The sequence below is a fragment of the Artemia franciscana genome, chromosome 14 (genome assembly GCF_032884065.1).
Source record: "Artemia franciscana chromosome 14, ASM3288406v1, whole genome shotgun sequence".
Lineage (NCBI taxonomy): Eukaryota > Metazoa > Arthropoda > Branchiopoda > Anostraca > Artemiidae > Artemia > Artemia franciscana.
Genome location: NC_088876.1, coordinates 7552495 through 7565773, shown reverse-complemented (window position 1 = coordinate 7565773; position 13279 = coordinate 7552495). Strand labels below are relative to the sequence as shown.

General features: G+C 34.8%; 1 pseudogene; it reads right to left on the bottom strand.

Annotated features, from left to right (window-relative positions):
• Positions 1-9011: 9011 nt before the first annotated feature.
• Positions 9012-11527, bottom strand: LOC136035263 (EH domain-containing protein 1-like; annotated as a pseudogene).
• Between the last annotated feature and the right edge of the window lie 1752 nt (positions 11528-13279).

Sequence of the window (13279 nt, the reverse complement as noted above, 5' to 3'; positions counted from 1 at the left end):
AGTTTTTTAGATGAATTTTTTTTTAGTTTTTTGCATTTTTTCTTTTTAGTTTTTTATTGGTTTTTACCTTTTTTTAGTTTTTTCAGTTTTTTTTGGTTTTTTATTGGTTTTTACCTTTATTTTAGCTTATTTTTCAGTTTTTTCCTTTTTTTTAGTTTTTTTTTAGTTTTTAGTTTTTTTAGTTTTTTACCTTTTTTTAGTTTTTTTAGTTTTTTAGCTTTTTTATTTTTTTTATTAGTTTTTAGTTTTTTTTTGTAGTTGTACTTATGTCCTGGTCGTCATTTATACTCCCTGTGTCCCGGTGCTTTGTTGATTGCTAATCGAACATTCCTTTTGTCCTGGTCGCTTTCTCTTTGAGTGTCGTCATTTATTTTTTTCTTTTTTAGTTCTTTTAGTTTTATTTTATTTTTATTTTTTTTAGTTTTTTACCTTTTTTTAGTTTTTTTAGTTTTTTTTAGTTTTTTAGCTTTTTTACTTTTTTTTATTAGTTTTTAGTTTTTTTTGTAGTTTTTGCCTTTTTTTAGTTTTTTAAGTTTTTTTTTAGTTTTTTATTGGTTTTTACCTTTATTTTAGCTTATTTTTCAGTTTTTTCCTTTTTTTTAGTTTTTTTTAGTTTTTAGTTTTTTTAGTTTTTTACCTTTTTTTAGTTTTTTTAGTTTTTTTAGTTTTTTAGCTTTTTTATTTTTTTATTAGTTTTTTTTGTAGTTTTTGCCTTTTTTTAGTTTTTTTAGTTTTTTAGCTTTTTTATTAGTTTTTAGTTTTTTTTGTAGTTTTTGCCTTTTATTAGTTTTTTTAGTTTTTTAGCTTTTTTATTTTTTTTATTAGTTTTTAGTTTTTTTTGTAGTTTTTGCCTTTTTTTAGTTTTTTCAGTTTTGACGTCACCTGATCCAGTTTTTTCAGGTGACGTCACCTGATCCATCCACAGACAGACAGACAACTTATTTTTATATATATAGATATATATATATATCTATATTCACAGGTGGGACATAGGGACACAACTACAATGGCGCGTAACTAATATGGCGCGTAACGACTGACGCGCGCGGGGGGGCTTGGGGGGGGCGCTAAGCGCCCCCCCCCCAAGCCCAACAGCTAGTATATATATATATATATATATCTATATATATAAAAATAAGTTGTCTGTGTGTGGATCTGTGGATCAGGTGACGTCACCTGAAAAAACTGGATCAGGTGACAAAACTGAAAACTGAAAAAACTAAAAAAAGGCAAAAACTACAAAAAAAACTAAAAACTAATAAAAAAAATAAAAAAGCTAAAAAACTAAAAAAACTAAAAAAAGGCAAAAACTACAAAAAAACTAAAAACTAATAAAAAAGCTAAAAAACTAAAAAAAACTAAAAAAAGGCAAAAACTACAAAAAAAACTAAAAACTAAAAAAAATAAAAAAGCTAAAAAACTAAAAAAACTAAAAAAAACTAAAAAAAGGGAAAAACTGAAAAATAAGCTAAAATAAAGGTAAAAACCAATAAAAAACTAAAAAAAAAACTGAAAAAACTAAAAAAAGGCAAAAACTACAAAAAAAATAAAAACTAATAAAAAAAGTAAAAAAGCTAAAAAACTAAAAAAACTAAAAAAAACTAAAAAAAGGTAAAAAACTAAAAAAAGGTAAAAAACTGAAAAATAAGCTAAAATAAAGGTAAAAACCAATAAAAAACTAAAAAGAAAAAAAGAAAAAACTAAAAAAATTTTCATCTAAAAAACTAAAAAAAAAATTAAAAAAGGTAAAAACTAAAAGAACTAAAAAAGAAAAAAATAAATGACGACACTCAAAGAGAAAGCGACCAGGACAAAAGGAATGTTCGATTAGCAATCAACAAAGCACCGGGACACAGGGAGTATAAATGACGACCAGGACATAAGTAAAAAAAAAACTAACAAAACTAAAAAGAAGGTAAAAACTACAAAAAAACTAAAAAGAAAAAAACTAAAAAAAGGCAAAAACTACAAAAAAAACTAAAAACTAATAAAAAAGCAATCACCATCAACAAAGCTCAAGGGCAATCAATAGAATCATGAGGTATAGATCTGAATACAGATTGTTTTCCCATGGACCATTATATGTTGCATGTTCAAGAGTCGGTAAACCTGACAATCTATTTATTTGCAAAGACAATGGGACAGCAAAGAATGTTGTATATTCGCAAGTTTTACGTAGTTAAAACCATATATATATGGTTTTAACTGGATCAGGTGACGTCACCTGAAAAAACTGGATCAGGTGACAAAACTGAAAACTGAAAAAACTAAAAAAAGGCAAAAACTACAAAAAAAACTAAAAACTAATAAAAAAAAGTAAAAAAGCTAAAAAACTAAAAAAACTAAAAAAACTAAAAAAAGGTAAAAAACTAAAAAAAATAAAAAATTAAAAAAAACTAAAAAAAAGGAAAAAACCGAAAAATAAGCTAAAATAAAGGTAAAAACCAATAAAAAACTAAAAAGAAAAAAAGGAAAAAACTAAAAAAAATTTCATCTAAAAAACTAAAAAAAAAACTATCTATATATATAAAAATAAGTTGTCTGTGGATCTGTGGATCGTGGATCAGGTGACGTCACCTGAAAAAACTGGATCAGGTGACGTCAAAACTGAAAAAACTAAAAAAAGGCAAAAAAAACTAAAAACTAATAAAAAAAATAAAAAAGCTAAAAAACTAAAAAAACTAAAAAAAGGCAAAAACTACAAAAAAAACTAAAAACTAATAAAAAAGCTAAAAAACTAAAAAAACTAAAAAAAAGGCAAAAACTACAAAAAAAACTAAAAACTAATAAAAAAAATAAAAAAGCTAAAAAACTAAAAAAACTAAAAAAACTAAAAAAAGGTAAAAAACTAAAAACTAAAAAAACCTAAAATAAGGAAAATACTGAAAAATAAGCTAAAATATAGGTAAAAACCAATAAAAAACTAAAAAAAAAACTGAAAAAACTAAAAAAAGGCAAAAACTACAAAAAAACTAAAAACTAATAAAAAAAGTAAAAAAGCTAAAAAACTAAAAAAACTAAAAAAACTAAAAAAAGGTAAAAAACTAAAAAAAATAAAAAATAAAAAAAAACTAAAAAAAAAGGAAAAAACTGAAAAATAAGCTAACATAAAGGTAAAAACCAATAAAAAACTAAAAAGAAAAAAAGGAAAAAACTAAAAAAAATTTTCATCTAAAAAACTAAAAAAAACTAAAAAAGGTAAAAACTAAAAGAACTAAAAAAGAAAAAAATAAATGACGACACTCAAAGAGAAAGCGACCAGGACAAAAGGAATGTTCGATTAGCAATCAACAAAGCACCGGGACACAGGGAGTATAAATGACGACCAGGACATAAGTAAAAAAAAAAATTAACAAAACTAAAAAGAAGGTAAAAACTACAAAAAAACTAAAAAGAAAAAAAAACTAAAACTAATAAAAAAACTAAAAAATCTAAAAATCTAAATAAACTAAAAAAGAAAAAAAAAGGAAAAAAATAAAGGAGAAAAACAAAACTAAAAAACGAATGTATATACAGACCGGTACACCGGGATACAAATGACGACCGGGACACAGGGAATATAAATGACGACCGGGACACAGGGACACAACTACAACGGGGACACCGGGAGAAACAGGGGGATATAAATGACGACCGGGACAAAAAAACTAAAAAGAAAAAAAAACCAAAAACTAATAAAAAAAACTAAAAAATCTAAAAATCTAAATAAGCTAAAAAAGAAAAAAAAAGGAAAAAAATAAAGGAGAAAAACAAAACTAAAAAACGAATGTATATACAGACCGGGACACCGGGATACAAATGACGACCGGGACACAGGGAATATAAATGACGACCGGGACACAGGGACACAACTACAACGGGGACACCGGGGGAAACAGGGGGATGTAAATGACGACCGGGACACCGGGACAGGGAATGGTCGATTAGCAATCACCATCAACAAAGCTCAAGGGCAATCATTAGAATCATGAGGTATAGATCTGAATACAGATTGTTTTCCCATGGACCATTATATGTTGCATGTTCAAGAGTCGGTAAACCTGACAATCTATTTATATGCAAAGACAATGGGACAGCAAAGAATGTTGTATATTCGCAAGTTTTACGTAGTTAAAACCATATATATATATATATATATATATATATATATATATATATATATATATATATATATATATATATATATATATATATATATATATATATATATATATATATATATATATATATATATATCTATATTCACAGGTGGGACATAGGGACACAACTACAATGGCGCGTAACTATTATGGCGCGTAACGACTTACGCGCGCGGGGGGGGCTTGGGGGGCCACGAAGCGCCCCCACCAACTAGGTGTTGGGGTGGCGCGAAGCGCCACCCCAACAGCTAGTATATATATATATATCTATCTATATTCACAGGTGGGACATAGGGACACAACTACAATGGCGCGTAACTATTATGGCGCGTAACGACTTACGCGCGCGGGGGGGGCTTGGGGGGGGGGGCGCGAAGCGCCCCCACCAACTAGGTGTTGGGGTGGCGCGAAGCGCCACCCCAACAGCTAGTATATATATATATGGCGCTTCGCGCCACCCCAACACCTAGTTGGTGGGGCGCTTCGCGCCCCCCCAAGCCCCCCCGCGCGCGTAAGTCGTTACGCGCCATATTAGTTACGCGCCATTGTAGTTGTGTCCCTGTGTCCCACCTGTGAATATAGATAGATTTATATATGTGTTTCAAACAACGTAAAAATTGCGAATATACAACATTCTTGGCTTTCCCATTGTCTGTCCATATACAAAGCCGTATGTACTAATAATGACGTCATATGCAAACGTTCTTTTTACAAACAAACAAACATGCATACACACAACTCGTTTTTATATAGATAGATAGATAGATAGATACAATACAAATTAACTACGTAAAACTTGTGAATATACAACAGTCTTCGCTGTCCCATTGTCTGTGCGTATAAATAGATTGTAAGGTTTACCGACCCTCAAAGATGCAACATACAATTGTACATTGGTAAAGCAATCTGTATTAAGATCTATACCGCATTTTTCTAGTGATTGCCCTTGAGCTTTGTTGATGGTGGTTGCAAATGCTAATCGAATTGGGAATTGCAATCTTTTAAATTGAAAAAGCAGATCCGTTGGAATCATGGGAATGCGATGAATAAGAACAGCCTCACCCTCATAAGGCCCTGTCAAGATTGTGGCATCTATTAGGTTTTCCATTGTTTTTTTTTTACGGCAAGTCGTCATTTATAACTGCATCTCGCAAATGAATGTATTGTTCAGAGCGGAGCTTGGTCTGATTCAGGCGGATATATAGCAAACGTTCTGATTCAATTTTAGCATACATATCCACGACAAATTGGTGAAACAATTCACGGCATTTTAAAATATAATTTTCTTCATCCTGCCGAATCATTAGTCTATAGGAATAATAATGCATTGCACTGCATTTCTTATTCATTTCTTTGTTAGTGGCTGGATTCATCAATTTAATATTAAAGTGATAGCCGTCGGCTCCATCCCAAAAAATGATAGGATATTGTAGGGCATCGTAGCATCGATGAGTTTCAGCAATTCTTAACAACTGAGCGTTTCGCTTATGTAGAATAATATCTCGAGGTAAAAACTGATCACCGACCATAACGATTGCCACTTCGTCGATAGTCGGAGCATTGTATCTACGCACATGTTGGCCAGGAGGCGTTTTGTCAGCGGAAATAACAATTTTATGAGTATCAGTAGGCATCAAATCGATGGCTGTTTTGAACAGACGCACTAAATTATTATTTTCGTGGAAAAGATGTTGCAATTGGGAAACGATTGTCCTTTCAACGTTGGGAGAAATTTCGCAACGTGCATTCAATTCAGAATTTCTATCACTGATGAAGTACAATTGTAAAAATTTATGATTCTCACCTGAGAATGGTAGAAGGGACCCTGCTTTATGATAAATTTGCCCTTTTACTTTGAAAGTAGACATAAATTGATCTGGATTTTCGATTTGGGCTCCAAACGACGTCATTTGGAAACATGAGTTGTATTGTCTGATTTTTGACAAAAAACGCTTAGATTCTGACGTAGTTCCAGTAAGGAAAGTCTTCAATGGCTCTGGTGGTGCAGCCAATAGAGGAAGTTTAACTTTTCCTGAGGCGCAACACATTCCCATTGTTTCACCATTGAAGTTCAAGGCCTTGCAATAGGGACAAATTTTAGACATTGTCCCGATTTGAACACATCTACTCAAGCTATAATCATCGACTGGGTTGTACCTGAATGCCAGGCGGTAACTTTCAGATTGCTCTGATTCCTCGGCACGCTTTCTTTTCTTACTTTCTCTATCAGCAGCAAGCCTGATTTCTTGCTGTTCTTGTAATTCCTCGGCACGCTTTCTTTTCTTACTTTCTCTATCAGCAGCAAGCCTGATTTCTTGCTGTTCTTGTGATTCCTCGGCACGCCTTCTTTTTTCACATTCTCTTTTAGCAGCAAGTCTGCTTCTGCGTTGCTCTGGTAGTTCCTCGGCATGCTTTCTGTTCTTTCTTTCTCTATCAGCCTCAAGCCTGTTTCCCTGCTGGTCTTTTGATTCCTCGGCACGCCTTCTTTTTTCACTTTCTCTTTTAGCAGCAAGTCTGCTTCTGCTTTGCTCTGGTAGTTCCTCGGCATGCTTTCTGTTCTTTCTTTCTCTATCAGCCTCAAGCCTGTTTCCCTGCTGGTCTTTTGATTCCTCGGCACGCCTTCTTTTTTCACTTTCTCTTTTAGCAGCAAGTCTGCTTTCGCGTTGCTCTGGTAGTTCCTCGGCACGCTTTCTTTTCTGACTTTCTCTATCAGCAGCAAGTTTTTTGGCATAGACTCTTTGAGCATCTTCATCAGTCATTGTAAACTTAAACATTAATAGATTTCTACGCGAACATATGTCTTATATAACTTGAATGACGTCACCTTCAAAGCAAAAATGACGGCAACTAATTTCATGACGTCAGCCGAAACATGACTTCACCTGATCCACAGACAGACAGACAACTTATTTTTATATATATAGATATATATATATATATATATATATATATATATATATATATATATATATATATATATATATTCACAGGTGGGACACAGGGACACAACTACAATGGCGCGTAACTAATATGGCGCGTAACGACTTACGCACGCTGGGGGGCTTGGGGGGGGGGGGGGGGGTGAAACGCCCCCATCAACTAGATGTTGGGGTGGCGCGAAGCGCCACTCCTACAGCTAGTATATACATATAAAAATAAGTTGTCTGTGTGTTATGTCTGTCGAGTTACGTCATGTTTGTGTGTCGACTGACGTCATGTTTGTCGACTGACGTCATTATAAGGATGGAGCTGTACGCGCCATGAAGTTGTTTGTCGACTGACGTCATGTTTGTCAACTGATGAAATGACAGACCGGGACACAAATGACGACCGGGACACCGGGACACAGGGAATATAAATGAAGACCAGGAACCTCAAAGAGAAATTACAGACTGGGACACCGGGACACAAATCACGACCGGGACACAGGGAATATAAATGACGACCAGGACAGAGGGACACAACTACAACAGGGACGCTGGGGGCACAGGGGGGATATATAAATGACGACCGGGACACAGGGATTGTTCGAATAGAAATTACGGACCGGGACACCAGGACACAAATGACGACCGGGACACCGAGACACAGGGAATATAAATGACGACTGGGACACTCAAAGAGAAATTACAAACTGGGACACCGGGACACAAATGACGACCGGGACACAGGGAATATAAATGACGACGGGGACACAGGGACACATCATTAGAATAATGAGGTATAGATCTAAATACGGATTCTTTTTCCCATGGACAATTATATGTTGCATGTTCAAGAGTTAGTAAACCTGACAATCTATTTATATGCACAGACAATGGGACAGCGAAAAATGTTGTATATTCGCATGTTTTACATATTTAAAAACATATATATATATATCTATCTCTATTCACAGGTGGGACACAGGGACACAACTACAATGGCGCGTAACTAATATGGCGCGTAACGACTTACGCGCGCGGGGGAGCTTGGGCGGGCACGGAGCACCCCGACCAACTAGGTGTTGGGGTGGCTCGAAGCGCCACCCCAACAGCTAGTAGATATATAAAAAAAGTTGTTTGTTTGTGTGTCTGTCGACTGACGTCATGTTTGTGTGTCGACTGATGTCATGTTTGTCGACTGACGTCATTCTAAGGATTGAGCTGTATGTCGTCATGAAGTTGTTTGTCGACTGACGTCATGTTTTTCAACTGATGAAATTACAGAACGGGACACCGGGACACAAATGACGACCTGGACACCGGGACACAGGGAATACAAATGACGACCGGGACACTCAAAGAGAAATTACAGACTGGGACACCGGGACACAGGGAACATAAATGACGACCGGGACACAGGGACACAACTACAACGGGGACACCGGGGGAACAGGGGGGATATATAAATGACGACCGGGACACAGGGAATGTTCGAAGAGAAATTACAGACCGAAACACCGGGACACAAATGACGACCGGGACACAGGGAATATAAATGACGACCAGGACACTCAAAGAGAAATTACAGACTGGGACACCGGGACACAAATGACGACCGGGATACGGGGAATATAAATGACGACAGGGACACAACTGTAACGGGGACGCCGGGGGCACAGGGGGGTATTTAAATGACAACGGGGACACAGGGAATGTTCGATTTTCAATCACAATCAACAAAGCTCAAGGGCAATCATTATAATAATGAGGTATAGATCTGAATACGGATTGTTTTTCCCATGGACAATTATATGTTGCTTGTTCAAGAGTCGGTAAACCTGACAATCAGTTTATATACACAGACATATATATATATATATATATATATATATATATATATATATATATATATATATATATATATATATATATATATATATATATATATATATATGTACTTATTTTGCTGAATTTACATATCTTTTGCTTATTGATATTACCGGCCCACATTCATAAATTTGATCCTCAAGCATTCATACTTTGCAACGAAGCGTGTTGCGGGTGTATCACAAACTTCCCATTTATGGTTAAACAATACACTACCTTTGAGATTACCGGCGCAAATTAATATATTTGATCCTTGGATTTGTGTTACTCAGGCATTCACATATTGTAGCGAAATGTGTTACGGGTATATCTTCCGGTGCATTTAAAGAGGATTGGCTCTCCCCACTAGCAACAACAAAAATAATCATAATAAATATCGCCAAACAAAAATATCAGGAACGAGGTGCTACCACACAATTCCTAGTAAGTTTGTAAATCGAAAGAAAAATGAAAAGGCAAAAAATACTTTGAGGAAAAAGGAATAAAAAATATATAGGTATTGATTACTCCGAAAACGAAAACACTTAAAGCAAATGAAAAAGATGGTTGTACATAAAGATGGCATAAAGAGCTTAAACAAAAGTCACTTTTGAATTTACGTAAATTTTCAACAGCAGAAGTTTAAAGAGAAGAAATAGGACAAAACTAAAAAATTTTCTCCCCCCGTCATCCTGGGAAAACACATAACTATAAAAGTTTACAACCACTTAGAACCCTCGTTTAGAGGGAGGCACTAAGTGACCTGGTAATTTTTTAGGCAAATCATGTCCATCTAACTTCACATTGATTAAATGCATGAATAGTGCAAACTCATCGGAATCCAACATTTCGTCATGATCAACGTCAGCTAAATTCCAAATCTTGCGCAGAACTTTATTAGTCAATTTGAATTTCATCATCTCGGGTTTAGCCGCTGACCCAGATATTTTCCCATCAGTTGGTCCAAGATCTTCAAACATCTTGTTCCACTTATTCCGTTCTCTGGAAACAATCCAATCAATTTCTCCAGCTCCAGCGTCAACACCCTCTCCTTTCTTTAAACCAAATGGAGTCTGTTTTTCCTCAATGCCGTCAAATGCACCACCCTTCACAGACGTCACACTTTACACAGGGATCATTTGCATTAGCCTGGCAATGTCTTCTGACAGCATACGATCTATGGCTCCAAGTAGCTTGGGCTTTAAACTCGGGAATTTAGTGAAATCATGTTTAGCAAGCATTTCTTGCATTCGCTTCTTGTCAGGAAAATCACCAATGGATATATTGTGCTCCCTTCGAATTTTATCATAAACCTGGTCGATGTTTTTGATCAGCTCTTTCTTTTTTGAATCTTTACCAAACATTGTCGGAAAATTTTTTCGTAGCTCACTTATGATGTAAGCATGAACCTTGGCAAGTCGTGCACGTTTAATGAGGTCATTCAATTTTCTAAGAGCCGCATTTCGGGGAAGGGACTGGAGATCGGCAAATAAATCCTGTTCTTCAGCTTCAAACAATCTTCTGTTCGAATCATATCTAAGGGGTTGATCCCAAAAAGATCCAATATATACCCTTGATACTTCTGGTGTAGCAAAAACTTTCCCAAGCGACCACAAAAGTGCTCCATACACCCTCATCAGCTGCTGATGATCAACCATATCAGCTTTATTTAAAACAATCCTAATTTTGTCATCATGGCCCTTCAAAGCTTCTATGGATTGTTGAAACTCATCAGAAATGTCCAATTTGTGTGCATCAAATAACAAAATAATTCTGTCTACCCGTTCTGCAAACCATTCCAGAACACCAGTAAATTCATAGCCACGATCAACCCTCTGCTTTTCACCAGAAAGTATACCCGGCGTATCTACTATTGTGAAGTCTTTTAAAATAGGTGAATTCACACAAGAACACTGAAATCTGTTGAGAAAGGCATTTCCAAACTTTGAAAGTCGCTTGAATTGTTTCTTTGGGTCAACAACTAGGGCATTTCCAGGGATTATATTTTCGTTCTCCCCGTGCATGACTACAATAAATCTGTCAGTTGTGGGTTCTGGACCAATTCTTATTCCAGGGAAATCTTTCTCAAGAAGATATCTAATAAAAGTCGTTTTCCCAGTGGAATATTGACCGACTAACAAAATCATGGGCTTTGCATCAAAATATGTATCATCTAAGGCAGGGGAATGGAATTCATGGAAAAAATACTGCTTTTCCAATGGAAGGATCTTTTGCTTGTAAACAGACTTTAAGCCTTCAGCCACAGCTTCGAAAACTTTCGCTTGCTTTCGCCGGCTTTCATCACCAGACATCCTCCTGAACATAGCTGATTTAACAATGACACTTTATTAGCAGCTGCAATACTCAACTAAAAAATACAAATGTCAGAATTCACACTGATTTCTTTAAATACACCCAAACTCTGAAGACACTATTTTATATTTATTTTTTTAAATAGATATTTTTGCAAAAGGCAGATTTGCTATAAGAAGTTTCCTCTATTGCTGTTTATGACTCAACCGTCGTGCATAAATGTTTGACTCAATCGACACTATGTAGAACAAATATTGATTGGGCCAATACAGTAACTTGAGATTTAGAAAACACGACATTTCGTAAAGGAACTTAAAACGAATATAATATTAATATAGCTAATGAATACAACAGATAGTGTCTTGACTAAATGTGTGTATTTTTGCCAGTTTAAATGCTTATGTCAAGCTTTTGCTCTTTCTTTTGGTAATTTCTCTCTGAAGTCGTGATGACGACCATGACTTCATTTATAGATTTTTATATTTTTTTTCATTTTTTTCTTTTTTAGTTTTTTTTTTAGTTTTTTTTTATGTCATATTGAATAAGACGTCATGTATAGTTCTTTTTTTGTTTTTTTCTTTTTTTAGTTTTGTCTCTTTTTTTCTTTTTTAGTTTTTTTTTGGTTTTTTTCTTTTTTAGTTTTTTCTTTCTTAGTTTTTTTACTTCTTTTGTTTTTTCTTTTTTTTAGTTGTCTTTCTTTTTTCTTTTAGTTTTATTTTTAGTTTTTTTTGTACCTAACTTAGGTTTTTAGTTTTTTTTTCTGTTTTTTTCTTTTTTAGTTTTTTATTAAGTTTTTTCTGATTGCAAATGCTAATGGAATTAGGAATTGCAATCTTTTGAATTGAAAAGGCAGATCCGTTGGAATCATGGGAATATGAGGAATAAGAACAGCCTCACCCTCAAAAGGCCCTGTCAAGATTGTTGCCTCTATTACGTTTTCCATTGTTTTTTTTTTACGGCAAGTCGCGTGCCATTGCGAAGCTAAATGACTGCCTAGTCTGGAATCTTGGCTAAAATAATATTGTTGATTTCGTGGACGTCTTTATTCTTGGCTGCCAGAATCGCTCGTTCACTTAGCCACTTATGATTTTTATAATTGGTTAGAATATTCGGAAATACATTTTCAACCAATTCATTTTTGGACGTCACTAAATTACAGAATTCAGCAGGCAGTTGTATACATCCTGAAATTGAGTCTTCTGGGAGCTTTGCGTTTCCAATTGCCAGGAATTGATCTGAAAATATTTCACCAGAGTAATCGTTTTGCAATCGGACACGCATATTTATAGTTAATTTTAATGTCTACGTGTGCCCATAAATTAGAATTTTTCAGGCAAACATTCATTTCGTCTGCAGGGGTTGATCTAGGTATTATAGGTAATGTTTGCCTGAAATCTCTAGCAAGCAATATTAATGTGCTTATTTTTTGTGTGCCATTGTGCACTCGTCCCAAATAATAAGTTTGCATTGCTGCAATACTTTACCCTCCCAGATGATTTGGAAATATTGCACGTGGGAGTTTCTGTAGAATGCAAATTCAGAGGCAATTTCAAGGCGGAATGAGCAGTTCTTCCACCAGGCAGCAACGTTGCGGATATTCCGGACGACGTAGTTGCCAACCCTATGTCATTTTTTGATCAAATTGATGCCAGAATCAATTTTATCACAGACGTTTTACAGGTACCTCCTGGCGCGTTCAAAAAGAAGATTTCTCCAACGTTGTGATCGACACAATGCATTATCTTATCATAAATGTCATTTTGCTGCGACGTTAACTTAGAAATATTATTTTGTACATACGAGAATAGATCACTCGTGTTGTAACTTTGTTCACGATCCAATTCTACACATGTCAAAACAGCAGCGTCACGATTAGGTTAAGGCATTCCCAAATCCTGAAGAGGTTTGTTTGCCATACATAAGCACAAATTTTCAATAATAACTAAAATGTAGTTATAAATTTCTGATGTTCAGAACTATGTCTTTAGGGACGACTTACTCCCACGCAGTCTCCGTGGGAGTGGCTGCAAGTTACAA